The sequence below is a fragment of the Muntiacus reevesi genome, chromosome 13, assembly GCF_963930625.1.
Source record: "Muntiacus reevesi chromosome 13, mMunRee1.1, whole genome shotgun sequence".
Lineage (NCBI taxonomy): Eukaryota > Metazoa > Chordata > Mammalia > Artiodactyla > Cervidae > Muntiacus > Muntiacus reevesi.
In genome coordinates this window covers 5,982,967-5,995,355 of record NC_089261.1, presented here as the reverse complement: position 1 = coordinate 5,995,355, position 12,389 = coordinate 5,982,967, and the positions used below count along the sequence as shown (strand labels likewise).

Below are 12,389 nucleotides of genomic sequence, written 5' to 3'. Positions count from 1 at the left end.
ATTCCCCAGAACCAAGAATCAAACCCAGGTCTCGTGCACTGCAGGCAGATTCTTTATCATCTGAGCCAAAAATGCTAATGTGATGGTGAAATCAAAAGCTAATATAACTAAAAATTATTTTACAGTTAATTTCACAAGTTAAACTCAAATTTTGAAGCTAATATATTTCGTTATTGTTATTCAGTCACTGAGTCATGTCCAGCTCTCTCCAGCACTGCAGTCTCCCCTGTTCTTCACTACTTCCAGAGTTTGCTACAATTCATGTCCACTGACTCGGTGATGATATCTAAACATCTTACCCTCTGCTGCCCCCCCTTCTCCTTTTGCCTTCAGTCTTTCCCAGCAGCAGGGTCTTTTCCAATCAGTTGGCTCTTCACATCAGCTGACCCAAGTATTAGAGCTTCAGCATCAGTCCTTGCAATGAATATTCAGAGATGATTTCCTTTAGGATTGACTGGTTTGATCTCCTTGCTGTCCAAGGGACTCTGAAGAGTCTTCTCCAGCACCGTATTTCAAAAGCATCAATTCTTTGCTTCTTCACCTGCATACAGGTTTCTCAGGAGACAGGTAAGGTTGTCTGGTACTCCCATCTTTTTAAGAATTTTCCATGATTTGTTGTGATCCACACAGTCAGAGGCTTTAGCATAGTCAATGAAACAGAAGTAGATGTTTTTCTGGAATTCCTTTGCTTTCCTCATGATCCAACAAATGTTGGCAATTTGATCTCTGGTTCCTCTACCTCTTCAAAACCCAGCTTGTACATCTGGAAGTTCTTGGTTCCCATACTGCTGGAGCCTAACTTGGAGGATTTTAAGCAAAACCTTGTCAGCATGTGAAATGAGCACAATTGTACTACAGTTTGGACATTCCTTGGCATTACCCTTCTTTGGGATTGGAATGAAAACTGACCTTTTCCAGTCCTGTGGCCACGGCTGAGTTTTCCAAATGTGCCGGCATGTTGAGTGGAGCACTTTAACAGCATTATGTTTTAGGATTTTAAATAGGTCAGCTGGAATTCCATCACCTCCACTAGCTTTGTTTCTAGCAATGCTTCCTAAGGCCCACTTGACCTCACACTCTAGGATGTCTGGCTCTAGAGGAGTGACCACACCATCATGCTTATTCGGATCATTAAGACCTTTTTTGTATAGTTCTTCTGTGTATTCGTGCCACCTCTTCTTAATCTCTTCTGCTCAGTTAGGTCCATACCATTTCTGTCCTTTTTTGTGCCCATCTTTGCATGAACTGTTCCCTCGATACCTCCAATTTTATTGAAGAGATCTCTAGTCGTTCCCATTTTATTGTTTCCCTCTATTTCTTTGCATTATTTATTTAAGAAGACCTTCTTATCTCTCCTTGCTATTCTCTGCAACTCTATATTTAGTTGGGTGTATCTTTCCCTTTCTCCCTTGCCTTTTGTTTCACTTCTTTCCTCAGGTATTTGTAAGGCCTCCTCGGACAACCACTTTGCCTTCTTGCATTTCTTTTGCCTTGGGATGGTTTCGGTCACTGCCTCTTGTACAGTGTTAAGAACCTCCATCCATAGTTCTTCAGGCACTCTATCTATCAGAAATAATCCCTTGAATCCAGTTGTCATTTCCACTGTATCATCATAAGTGATTTGATTTAGGTCATACTTGAATGGCCTAGAGGTTTTCCCTACTTTGTTCAATTTAAGCCTGAATTTTGCAATAAGGAGCTCATGATCAGCCACAGTCAGCTCCAGGTATTGTTTTTGCTGACTGTATAAAGCATCTCCATTCCTGGCTTCAAAAAAACATAATCAAAAAAAAAAAAAAAAAAACATAATCAACCTGATTTTTGTATTGAACATCTTGTGATGTCCATGTATAGAGTTGTCTCTTGAGTTGTTGGAAAAGGATGTTTGATATGATCAGTGTGTTCTTCTGACAAAACAGTTAGGCTTTGCTCTGCTTCATTTTGTACTCCAGGGTCAAACATACCTATTATTCTGGGTATCTTCTGACTTCCTACTTTTGCAATCCAATCCCCTGTGATGAAAAGGACATCTTTTTTGGTATTAGTTCTAGAAGGTCTTATAGATCTTCATAGAACCAGTCAACTTCAGCCTTTTCAGCATCAGTGGTTGCCACAGACTTGGATTACTGTAATGTTGAATGGTTTGCCTTGGAAATGAATTGAGACCATTCTGTCGTTTTTGAGACTACACCCAAGCACTGCCTTTCAGACCCTTCTGTTGACTATGAGGGTTGCTCCATTTCCTCTAAGGGATTTGTTCTCTCAGTAGTAGATATAATGGTCACCTGAATTAAATTCACCCATTAATGTCCACTTCAGTTCACGGATTCCTAAAATGTCGATGTTCACTCTTGCCATCTCCTGCTTGACCATGTCCAATTTACCTTGATTCATGGCCCCAACATTTCAGGTTCCTCTGCAATATTCTTCTTTACAGCCTCAGACTTTACTTTCTCTACCAGACACATCTACAACTGAGTGTCGTTTTCGCTTTGGCACAGCTGCTTCGTTCTTTCTGGAGCTATTAGTAATTGTCCTCCACTCTTCCCCATTAGCGTACTGGAACATCTTCAGACCTGGGGGGCTCATATTCTGGTGTCAGATTTTCTTGCCCTTTCATACTGTTCCTGGGGTTCTCGTGGCAAGAATATCAGAGTGGTTTGCCATTCTCTCCTTCACTGGACCATGTTTTGAAAGAACTCTCCTCTGTGACCCATCTGTCTTGGGTGGCCCTGCGTGGCATGGCTCACAGCTTCATTGAGTTACACAAGCCCTTTCGCCATGACAAGGCTGTGATCCACAAAGGGGCTAATAAATTTATCAATTACTAATCAAATAAAAACAAAATTCTCAACTAACAGGTCACATAAATAAATTTACAATATGTCTGCAAGGCAGGAGACCTAGGTTTCATCCCTGGGTCAGGAAAATCCCCTAGAAAAGGCAATGGCTAGTCACTCCAGTATTCTTGCCACGAGAATTCCATGGACAGAGGAGCCTGCTAGGTTATAATCCATGGGGTCCCAAAGAGTAAGACAGGGCTGAGCAATGAACATTTTATCTTATTTGTTTATTTTTTTGTCCTGGGCAGGCAGCTTGTGGGATCTTAGTTCCCTGACCAGGGACTGAACCCATACCCCTGGCAGTGAAAGCATAGAGTCCCAACCACTGGTCTTCCAGGAAATTCTCTACATTTATCTTATTTTAAAGATTTATATCACTCTAATCAAATAATATATGTTCATTCTAGAAATTTGGGGGAAAATAAAAAGCAAAACAAAAATTTAGCTCATCCTTTAATCTCATTACCCAGAGATCATTACTTTCATTTTAACTTATGTGTTGTGCTCAGCCAAAAAACCAAAACATAAAATAGAAACAAGATTGCAACAAAGTAAATAAAGACTTTTAAAATGGTCCACATTTTAAAAATCTTGGATGGGATAATTATGTGTGTTTCTGATACAGAGAAGTAACATTGTCCTAAATCTAATTCAAGAATTCCAAAGCATTACTTTTATGAAGCACAGGGAAGTCCTTTTTATGAGATTTACAGAATATGGCATGGAGATGAATATAATTTAACTTGGAATTAACATGTGCAACCGTCTATAAACATCTATTGGAGCCCATCTGTTTGCAGCAACAGTTTCACTGAGTTGTGTGTTCTGCTGGAGTAGGAAATGGCAGCCCACCCCAGCGTTCTTGCCTGGAGAATCCCATGGACAGAGCAGCCTGGTGGTCTGCAGCCCACAGTCACAGAGAGTCAGACACAGCTGAGTGACCAAGCGCACACGTGTGTTCTGCACACCAGTAAAGAGAGCTCTATAGCTTCTGAATGCTGATTTAAAAAACTAGCTTCTACCTACTGAAAAAATTACACAAACAGTAAAAACTTGGATTAACCTGGTGTTCTGGTATTTTTCATTTCCTCGGGAAGAATACACAGAAAGGACAAAGAGAAGGATTTTTTATTTCAGCATTAAGCGGATGCCATTGCTTGTACATGACCATAACCACATATGTTTATATCCCTGATTAATCTTTAGCAGTATTATGAATTTCAATAGGAAAAAAAAAAGAGCATTTACTATTTTAAAATAGCCTTAGTCATTCTACTAGTCATTTGGTGTCTGCTCTATGTCCATGAAAAAATGTGCTAACCACACATATACCAATTCTGGGATCACTGGTCCAGAAATCTAGTGTGGTGTCTTGCAACACAACTGAGAAATCAGACTTATTCAAAACAAGTACCTTTAGGCTGAGCCTTGAAGGAGAGTCACTACCAGAGAGAATAATGAAACACATACTACCTGAGGCAACATTACCAAGAAAAGGTAATTCAAATTCAACCATGTTTCCTTTGAAATAATCTCAACTCAAAATTTCTTCAGCTTTCCTTCTCAATTAAAATCAGATATTAAGATCTTTTTGGAAAAGTCTTAAGAATTAACATGCGACAAATACCTTGTTGTCAGTGTTTAATCATGATACCACCTGCCAAGAATCTGGAAGCATTAAAGAAACCGCAGCACTGAGTCTCTAACATGCTAAAAGATTTGGAAGGTTTAAAGAAAATATAACTGTAAATAATAAATTCATTCATTGATCGATATAATCAGTGATGAGAATTATTACAATTAACAACCACAGAGGCACTCCATTTATGCCCCATTCTCAAACTTATTTTATAATCACCCTAACTCTATAATCTGCATGAAATAAGATATAGCCTATTGGGACTAGGGAAGTTTCCCAAAGGGGTGGGAAAATGAGTCTCTCTGACCTTAATTAGGAGGAGAAAGAAGGGTTTTTCCCTCTCCTTTCATCTCTAAAAGAGATGGTAAGGCCCTGGCCCAACGTGAAACCAGGGGTTGAATTCTTTTATGAATAAGGAGTGGAAGGAGAAGGAGAAGAACATGGGGATGTCTTTATACATAGGACACGTGACATAAATCAATTATCTTAACCACCCTAAACCATGAGAATTACTAAGTCATTTTTTCCAATGAGGGAGAGGAGCCTCTGAGAGGCGGAGCAGTTACCCCCATGTCACACACACTCAAACAGTTGAGTTGGGCGTCAAACTCAGATCTAACTTCAAAGGCTCTGCTCTTTCCACGGAAGCATGCTGCTGCCCTGACTGAAGCTTTACTCAGCAAAGTTTAATCATAATACCTTTCTCTATCAAAATAAATAACTTCAACCAGCTGGTCTTAATATTACAGGAACTGCAATTAGGAAAAAAAAAATCACAACAGCCACAAATATCTGGAACCACAAAGGAACGTGTTATGTTACAGTCAATAAAGTGCTGGTTAACAGAAATTCCAAAGTTAGACCCCCAAAATAAAGACTCGTAGGAAGGAGAAAAAAAATAACTGCTGCCAAAATGCAAATAATCAGCCCCTAAAGATCCTTAACACAGCACATGGGACGATTGAGTCCTTAAACCCAGAACCATCTCCTTTCCCAGGTCTCCTGCCCTTCCATTTCCTTCAGCCTCACTCTTCTCAGAGAGCAAAGGTCACCAAATTAGGTGCCTGCAATGACCTTTTATGGATCTGCCTGCCTGAGTTTGCTCACAGAGCCGAAGGTAAAGCAACTTTTTCTGGCAAAGAAACTCACTTTCAGTTGTTTTTATTTTTAAGAGAAAGCATCATCACAAAAACATTAATGCTCTGGGTACATAAACAAGAAAAATTTGTTATGAAGCTCACTCTTTTTTCCAAAGACTTTTACTGCATAAATATCAGAACTTAAAACCCAGAAAGAAAGTGAGTCGTTCAATCATATCCGACTCTTTGCAACCCCATGCACAGTCCATGGCATTCTCCAGGCCAGAATACTGGACTACGTAGCCGTTCCCTTCTCCAGGGGATCTCCCCAACCCAGGGATTGAACTCTTACCAGCTGAGCTACCAGGGAAGCCCAAGAATACTGGAGTGGGTAGCCTATCCCTTCTCCAGCGGATCCTCCCAACCCAGGAATCGAACCAGGGTCTCCTGTGTTGCAGGCGAATTCTTCGCCAGCTGAGCTAGGCATATTACATTGGTGTTTCAAAAATAACAATGAATTATAAAACTACAGGGCTTGAAGGGATCTTGCACAGTTACACAGAACATCATCTTCACTTCAAACAAAATTTATTGAAGCATTTTAAATAATTGGGATTTCATTCAATGTTAAAACCTTCTCTCAGGAAAAAAGTAAGCATTCACAGGCAAGAAATTATTTCATATAACATGAAACACTCATTTTCCCTTATAAACTTGTGAGGAGTTTATTAAAAAAAGAAAAAAACTTATTAAATCTTCAGGGTGGGAGTTGGTGGTAGGGATGGTTTGTGTGAAAGAAAGGAAAACAATCATTACATGTCAGGCACTACCCTGAAAACTTTTATTTAATCTCCACAATGATCTGTGAAACACGTACTATGAACCCATTTTACTAGCAGATATTAAAGTTCATAAGGGTAAATAAAATGCCAAAGGCCAGAAGGTTAACAGATGGAAGATTTGGGACATTAATTCAGGTTTGCCTAACTATCCTCTTGTCAGCTCATAGTTCATCACCTCTGGGCCAGATATTACCAATCGTGTCAAAGTGGTTGTGCACTGCCTTCATTATCAGGGTGAAATGAGACAGCCTGGATCAGGGACAGTAACTTGAAAGCTAGGGATGGAGACAAGTGCTGGCCAACAGCTCTTATTTGAAACACTGGGTCTACTTTACAATCACTGGAAACTTCTAAAAGCCAGGAGGGCCACTCCAGCTCCAAACTCTCACCACAGTTTAAGAACGAGATTCAGACTGGCCGAAAATGGGCCACAGATTATGAGAAAGATCCCAAAACTACCACCTGTTAGGGCAAGTGGCTGACAATAGCCCTTGAAAGTGATAAGGAGTGGAAATTGTGGACAGAAATATCCATGAAAACTGCTTAACACAGCTTTCCTTGGTATACATTTCAGAGATCGCCAATCTCTGTAACATATGACTTTTCACATTCAGATAATGCAGAGAACATAGAGAAAGTGGAGCAGGGAGAGAAGAGGGAAACAATAAGATCCCGGTCTCACTGTTCCAGAAGGGGCAGGAACTGGGGAGAGCACTGGACAAGCACACTTCACAGCACACCAGCAAAGAAAACAACTTAAATCAAAAGGAATAAAACACAAAAGCGAAAACAAAAGTCAGAAAACGAGCAAGAAAAAATTCAAAAAATATTCAGTGATGTGATCAGGGTAGAAACAATCTAACGATTTTTAAAGGAAAATCTCTTGAAGAGTCACTTTTCTCCTCACAAACACTCCTTCTACTTACACTCTTCTCCATTTACAGTGCACTCCATTCAATTTCATACTTCATTCTCAGAATTCTGTTAACAGTCTCACCTCAGATAGCCTGAGTAGCAATAACCAATATATTACTCAGCAACAACATACATGCATAAAATGCCTAATGCCCCCAGATCATCCAATGTACTCCTAACCCATTTGGGGCAGGTGAGGCCCACTGAGAAGGGCGGCGGGAAGGACAGCTCCTAGGCAATCTCACATATTTTGAGAGAGAGACTTAAAGCAATGGGATTTGGACATCTTCTTTAGAACTATCAGATTTGCATCAACCAAAAAAAAAAAAAAACAAACCCAAAAGCAGGCTTGCCACTTGAGTCTGAAGCAAGCAGGAAGAGTCGGGCATATATGCCTTTCCACGATTCCAAGTCAGTCTAGAATTTGTACCTCAATTTCAGCCAGTTCACCTAGTGCTTGAGAGGTATGATGGGAAAAGATTCACCCCTGGGGTAAAATCTTTAGAAGAAAACAACCATAGCTCTGTTAGATACTAGAAACAACTGCAGAACTCACAGATGTGGTCTCAGGTTGTCCAAAAAAAAAAAACAAGTTAAAAGCAACAGATGAACCTCCAGCCCTTCCCCACATCCACAGTAGGCTCAAGCCCGCTCATCTGCTTCCGGTGTTTGAAAGGTGGAATGATCAAGAGATGGATGCATCAAGAGATGATCAAGAGAAAGTGATGATATTCAGCACTCACTGGGGCTCCCAGAGGGTACCAGGTATCGGCCTAGCCTATCAGGCCTCCAGAGTTACCTGAGCTCAAAAGAGAGCACAGAGATTTCCTAAAAGCCTTGGAATTAGCTCTCACTTGAGAGGAAAAGAGGCTTCCATGAAGCCTAGTGGAGCTAGAGCAACTTCTCCATGTTGCAATCAGAACAGACAGACCTTCACAGGCAGCAGATACACCTAGTTGTTTGGGAGCTGACTTCCAAATATGTGGAGCTTCTTTCATGATCGAATGCTATTTAAAAGTTACAGACTACTTCTAACCAATCGATGGCTTCTGATCCCATACTCCCTGCTCAACTGAACACAGAGAAACGAAATGTCAGGCTCTTTAAACATGCCAACTGGAAATCAAAGTGAAATGCTGAAGGAGAAGTGACAGCTCAGTGTTTCTAGTATAAATTCCCTAGTGTTCACTCTTAAAAGAAATTGTCCCAGTCCTTTCCTGTTTGACATTTCCCTTCCTCACTCAAGCTAAAGTGGGGCCTGTGCATAATCACTGATGAACTAAATGCCCACACAACCACCTCAAGTGACACACACAGTGCCCTGACACAAAAAACAAAATCAATAATCTGCTGCTCTGTGTCACATGGAAATCCTGACTGTTGTCAGCAGAAAGGAGGAGGAGACTTGGGGGTTGCAGTAGAGACAATTAGAGCCCTTGGAAAAGCAGAGCAGAAAGTAATAAAAGCTCCCCAAGTTCATCAGTTACACACACACACACACACGTGTGTGTGTGCACATGAAATGAAAAGGCCATGTAGCCAGAGGTCATATTTTTCCAGTCTGCTAAATTAAAGTGACTGAAAAGCTCTGTAATTACATAGAAACAGATGAAATTGTTATCTTAACTAAACTGTAAATGCACTTTAAATGTCATAAGTTTTGATGCAATTTAATATTTTAAATGGACATTGTTCAGTATACTCACTGAGTGTACACCAAGCCACTGGGGATATAAGCCATGTCCATTATCAAGACTGAACAAAAGCTCATCCATCTGCCTGAGCAGTACAAAAGGACACTACAGAGAAAGCAAAGAACAGACCCTCTCTAACTGGAATCACAGAAAAGAGCATTGCAAAAGAGCCAAGAGGCCCGAGTTCCAGTCTCAGCTCTGCCATTTACTCCCTCTGACCTTAGGCAAGTCACAACCCCTCTGGGCCTCAGTTTCCCTCTCTGTGAAACAGAAAAATGACCCCTGACATACTAGTGTCACAAGTTACTATGAAGATAAAATAAAATAAGCAAAAATATTCTGCAGTCAGATACAAATGTAAACAATCATTAGAATTTATGCCATTACATATTTGGGGAAAATAGGAAAACAAATCATTACTTACTATAGCCCAGCAAAGATCTAAATTAACTTTCCACTGCTAAGTCACTTCAGTCGTGTCCGACTCTGTGCGACCCCATAGACAGCAGCCCACCAGGCTCCCCCGTCCCTGGGATTCTCCAGGCAAGAATACTGGAGTGGGTTGCCATTTCCTTCTCTAATGCATGAAAGTGAAAAATGAAAGTGAAGTCGCTCAGTTGTGTCCGACTCTTAGCAACCCCATGAACTGCAGCCTACCAGGCTCCTCCGTCCATGGGATTTTCCAGGCAAGAGTAATGGAGTGGGGTGCCACTGCCTTCTCCGAACTTTCCACTAACCAGTGGTTAAAAAAAAAAAAGTGGATGGATGACACATTCTCAGTGCATTACTATTAAACCATCAGAGCGTCTAACACTTATGTTACAATGAAGATGAGGCAATAGTCTTCACGTAGAAAACATAGACATACCTATCTAGTACGGGTAAAAGAGCAAATAGATGTACTTCTTTTCGTATCTAACTCATTAGCAGAGAGTGCCATAAGCGCTGGGGAGAAACTGACCCATTCTCTCTCACCTTTCTTTGTCCCTTCTTACACACATTGTATATAAAATAGCAACTAAAGCAGACAAAGAGAAGCACTCAAGTGGCAATTTATATATTAATTGCATTCCAAATAAAGTACAATTTTCTCATAGCGATAGTAACTTATTTTCCTATTATACATTCTGGGTATCTAGCAGATTTACTCACAATTTTTGGACTCAAATGCATTATGTGTATTATTAATATTGTTAAAATCTGGATCTATATTTCAGTTTCCAGTTTTTTTAAAGTACTAATAGTTTTTGGATACCTGTTCATCAAAAAAAGAAAAAAAGGCTTTTTCATCATGCTTAATGTGTTTTGCTCAAACCCTCCAAAACTTTGCTTTGGGATTAATCACAAGAATGGAAAGTTTTAGCTTTGATGGAATATTTTTTGAGTCCTGGATGAGGTTAAGCTAGAAGATACTTCACACTTTGAGCTGTACAGGACTCCACGGACGGAACTGTATTTCTACAATCATTCTCTCTTGTGATCACAGGTTCCACCAGATTTCTAAGGCAATCCAACACAAACACACACACACACACACTTACACAGACATCTGAGTTAGTGGTAAGTCAACACAACAATGTAATCAGAAACAAAGAGGGCTGGAGTTAATGCACTGATAGTGGAGAAACAGAAAATGACTCGGAGTATTTAGGAGACCCTCTTGCTCAATTTTATATATAATGCACCAGTCTACACACAGATAATTTTGTATAGTACATAAAGGTTGAAAATTACTATTAAAATCCTCCAGAAATATTTCTCCAGAGCTGTGAGGACAGGACTGGCAACACTGCACAAAGAGAGTGTCTCCTAACAACCTGTGTTCTGCAAACAAAAGAGCTCACTCTCATAACAAACAGATCTCCATTTTACATGTGTAGAGAAAGCATTGCTTAGTCCACTTAAAAAGAAAAATACTACCAAAACAGAAAGGAGAACATCATGTCTTAATAAAGTCTTCCATCGTTTTAGCCTTTGGGCTCACTTGATCTGAAGAATTCCATATATGCTTTGAGAGGTGAAAAGCCTTTGTGAATAATTGAAGACAAAATAATGAAACCCTAGAATGTCAGAGACATAATATAGTTTTGTAGAATTCATCACGGAGCTTTTAAATTCCCAAATACTACATGCTGAATAATTTATTCCTGTGTCAATATGGGGCCAGCAGATGTTCATTCAGAGCCAATATTAACCCTCCTCAAGCTGAAAAGCAGAAAAATAGGCTCTGTCTGAGATGGAAGAAGGCACTTAGCTTAAGTGAGATTATCTTGGTATTTATGAGAAAATTAAAGCAGCTTTGAAAGTCAAGAAAAAACACACTACTTAGTCGGCAATCTTTTATCAAAGTCTGCTTATAAAGATAAGGAGGTGAATTTCATGAAAAAACACAAATGGTTGATATAGGGGGAGCCAATAACACTGCTCTCTCCTTTCAGAAGGGTCCCTGGGGACTTTTCACTGATTCTGTCCAAGGCTATCTTTTAGTGGTTTATTGATATTTACCTCCCTCTTTGGATCACTAATTCCTGATGCAATTTTGAACTCTACTGCAGTTTAGTTTCTGGGTATTCTCCCCTCTATGGCCCACTTCTAATTCTGTTCACTTTAATTAAAAAAAGAATAAGGGAGAAGAAAACTGAAAAATTAAGCAACAATAAAGTTTAAAGTTTCACTAATAGTATTAAACTTCAAAACTGGAAACCAATGCCTTCCTTAGATCTCATTCATTCATTCACTCATTCAACAGCTAGTCATTGAATACTATCTCTGTACAAAATATTATGCCAGGACCAAAAATAGATGAGATGTTTAACAAAATATTCTAAAGATTTACTGAACAGGGGAATATACATGTACACGTCTAGATACCCGTGGAGGCTTCCAGTCAGTTACAGTGTCAATGGTGTACTAGGCCTCTGCAAAAAGAGACAGTTCTTGATCTGAAAACACACAATGGGTAGAATATATGAAAATAATTTTAGGCTACATGACTGAGCTCACATCGAAGGAAGGGAAATTCCTCAACTGCTAGAAACAGAGAGGAAATAAAGACAGAGTGATGAGCAGGGGGTAAAGCCAATAAAGTTCCCAGGAAAAGTAATGAATCCAAGTCACTGAAGGGGCACCCTGATACCACCTCAGTGAGAGGTGCCCAGGCTACAGCTTCAGGTACTCCTCGGTGGACATGAACTACCTGAATAAAATTAAGAATCACCAAGGTCTACACATGAAACAGAGACAAGGAAAAAACTCTACCTATCACCCAGAATGGTGATGTAGATGGAACAATCTGTACCATAAGAGTTAGGCATAATTCAACAGACTAAAAGAAACTTTAAAACAACTATGTTTAAAACATTAAAGGAGATAAACAA

The 12,389-nt window shown here is 39.8% G+C and overlaps 1 protein-coding gene across 4 annotated transcripts in view; it reads right to left on the bottom strand.

Moving 5' to 3' along the window:
* TTC28 (tetratricopeptide repeat domain 28) overlaps positions 1-12,389 on the bottom strand; it is a 599,164-nt gene that overhangs the window by 316,954 nt on the left and 269,821 nt on the right. The window lies entirely within an intron of this gene.